Below are 3170 nucleotides of genomic sequence, written 5' to 3' on the forward strand. Positions count from 1 at the left end.
ATCACCTGCATCAATATATTCTTCATTCCTGTTCTGAAACTTTTTCCCCTCTCTAATCAGTTTTCTGTTTTCCTGATCTTTTCTCGTCCAGCTTCTCTCTTCATCTAGATTTTCATCGTTTTGTCTTGAATTTGAGAGTTTACTTACTGCTCCTTTTGATGTTTCTAGTGTTCTATTGGAATGTGCTTTATCCTGCTCTATCGACTCGTTTTTCAAATCTGAACCACCCAATTCTAAGTATTGAAGTGATTTCCGAACGCTATTTGTTTCTGTTTCAGAATTTATTCCCGAAAGCCTACTTCTCCATGCTAGGGAGTTTTTGTCCCCTTCTTCTTTTGTTTTGTCTGTTCCTTTCTGTACCGTAACGGTTAGGCCCTTAGATTCGCTATTAAACTTACTGAGAGACGAGTCCACTTTAGTTCCCGAGTCGTCTGATAAACCTGGCTTATCGTCTGTATTGATAGAACCTGACTGCTGTAGTGCCTTTGGATCTGGGTTACGCCATGACAAATTAGACGCTAAATCTCCTTTAGTTAAATCTTTTTCAGTTTGATTTGAAGCTCCACAAAAAATTTCTTGATGAAACTCCCGTAGAGTCTGCTTAATTTTGCTACAAATGCTTTCTTTCAAGCAGAGCTCCTCTTCATCCTTCGCTGAAGCAGTTTGTGCTCTGATCAGATAATGTCTAAGCCTTGAAATTAAAATTCTGTCAAATTTCTGATGCAGCCCTTCGATGATAAATTTAATGTTTTTCTCTATGGTAGATTCCTGATCCTTTATGTTGTGAATCCCTTGATACCTAGTCAAATTCTTTCTATCCTCAGAGAACAGTCTTCGCAAGAACCGTCGTTTGTCTTCTAAACTTTCTCTTTTGTCCACAGTCTGCTTTCTCAAGTTAAGTTCAAAATCTATTTCTTTCTCTGTTAGATGATCCACAGATGGTAAAATGTAAATTTCATCCATGATATAACGCGAATTATGTAATACCGATAAGTTCAAAATATATGTATTCAAAGCGGTCTTCGAGTTTAATAATAATTCAAAACGATAGATACAGCTAGTTCAATCAATTCCAACAGCGATTCCAATTTAGCACATAAAAAAAAATTCAAAGAAAAAAGAAAAATATAAGAAGAAGAAATTCAAACTTAATCTAATATAAAAAGAATATATGTACAATTTACCTAAACCTAGCAATTTAAATTCAAAAATAGACTTCAGTGAAAAATTCAATTCAATTATGTTTAAAATTCTAGGAAAAACTTATGAGTAAAAAAAAATGTAATTAAAAAAAAAAAAATAATAACGTATAAAAAGAAAGGAAGAGAAGAACAAAACGTAGTGCATAAAATCGATAATATTTAAGATGATGTATATTAAGAATTCAAATAAAAAGTGTTTAAACATTGGGTTATTTTAGTTGGGCGCCAAATGTAACCGTGCGTAGACCCGACTCGATAGGTTTGGCAAACGAGGTGGCTTATGCGCCACTCTCCAAGGAGAGACCACCTGTCTGTTGAATTGCCCGACTAGGAATTTTGCATGGACTCTATGGTCTAGGAAGCTTCGTACGGTTTCTTAAGCGGGAAATGATGCCAACTCGATTCAAGCAAAAACGGTTCGATGGGGAATTATCTAGATTGTATCTATATAAATATCACGACCGGGGAAATGCAGGATTGGAGATGCTGGTTTCGAAATACGGAAACTTTAGGAAAGCAAGAAAACCTCAAAAAACCGCTTCGCGAGCAAAGGTAAGGTGATAAAGAAACGTAAAAGATCTTCAAACAAGATTTACAAATTTTATTCTCGAGAAATCCTCATTTTCCTATCCTATTCTCTTCCTCTATCAAATCCTCTCTCTTCTCTCTACCCGGGTTCATGTGGGACACACTCAAACGGAGCGTACGCTTATAGTGAATGGCCAAACACTAACCTAACCACGTACCTGCGCGCAGGGTTCATGATGCTGTGGGATGATGAACTGGCTGCGAAATGTTGCTGGGCTGGGTTTAGTGCATCGGCGCACCGGCGAGATGGTTCCAAAACGATAGACTGGCGACACGTGCGATCGGTAGAAATATTTCCGGAAACGTAGCGTATGGTGACGGACGCTACGGGACACGACGGCCACGCCGCGCGTCGGTCGGACGTTCGGTTTAGCTCCCGTCCGTTCGTTGCGGATTTTCGTCGCTCACGTGGAAACCACAGCACCGGTTCTCGACCTCAGCACCTCGTTACTCGCTCGCTTACGCACCAGCTAATACAAAAAAAAACGGCTTTCCGCCCCAGACTCGCCGCCTGTTGAACAGGCTCACTGTTCAACAAAAGGTTAGGTAAGAAGCGTGTCCCGATCTTAACGACATTACTACATACCTTCAAACTTCAAAAAACTTCGATATAGGCAGAACGTACAACTTTGTAACTTTATACTAAATAAAATTCACTCAATTGGAACTGATAAGCTACCTAATAATAAAATGAAAGAGAAAAACTATAACTATAAGAACTTTTTACACTACTTTATCACCACTTCTCACCACTTCAGAAAATTTGGGGGAACACTACTTCGATGCGTTCTGCTCACCGACCGCTCCGCAAACGAAATGGCCGAGAATCTTCAAGCCTGCTGGGATCAGAGTCTCGATCCTTCTTTTTGTATGCCAATTGGCCATCTTGACGAAACTTCCGCGCATAGATAATTTTCCATAAAACGGCTTTATTTTAAATCAAGCGCCATCTATGATTTGAAACGTGCAACATTATATAGGGGAAAGCTTACAACACCATTCCGTCCAGCGTTATATTTTTTTTCGGGAAACTGTGTTTTGCTAAGAATTTTGCCAAACATATCGAGATCAATGTTTTTCAAATTAATTAAAAAAAAAGAAACAGATATCGTTACATCTTATATTTGGCAACTTCCGGCGGGACATCCGGAACCGGTTCCGGAACACTACCGGTTCTGATATGATCTAAGACTATTTTCCTGCTTACCGTTCATCAGAAGATCGAAAATGCCTAGGTTTGATATGTCGCATGCATGGGTTTATCGCATTTTTATGTCTGGCCCCTCCCAGGGGTGCCGGTCCGGAACACCTAAATGGCCATAACTCCGGAATGGTTGGACCGATCTGAACCATTTTCAATAGGAAACAATGGGACTGTAT

General features: G+C 39.4%; 1 long non-coding RNA gene across 1 annotated transcript; it reads right to left on the reverse strand.

The window, feature by feature from the left end:
• Positions 1-1788: 1788 nt before the first annotated feature.
• LOC109420914 (uncharacterized) lies at positions 1789-2905 on the reverse strand. Its single transcript, XR_009998835.1, has 3 exons — positions 2541-2905; positions 2377-2469; positions 1789-2317 (listed from the first exon to the last, which is right to left on the reverse strand). It is a non-coding gene; the product is annotated as an uncharacterized LOC109420914 (long non-coding RNA).
• Positions 2906-3170: the final 265 nt, after the last annotated feature.

Source organism: Aedes albopictus, chromosome 3 (genome assembly GCF_035046485.1).
Source record: "Aedes albopictus strain Foshan chromosome 3, AalbF5, whole genome shotgun sequence".
In the NCBI taxonomy this organism is placed as follows: Eukaryota; Metazoa; Arthropoda; class Insecta; order Diptera; family Culicidae; genus Aedes; species Aedes albopictus.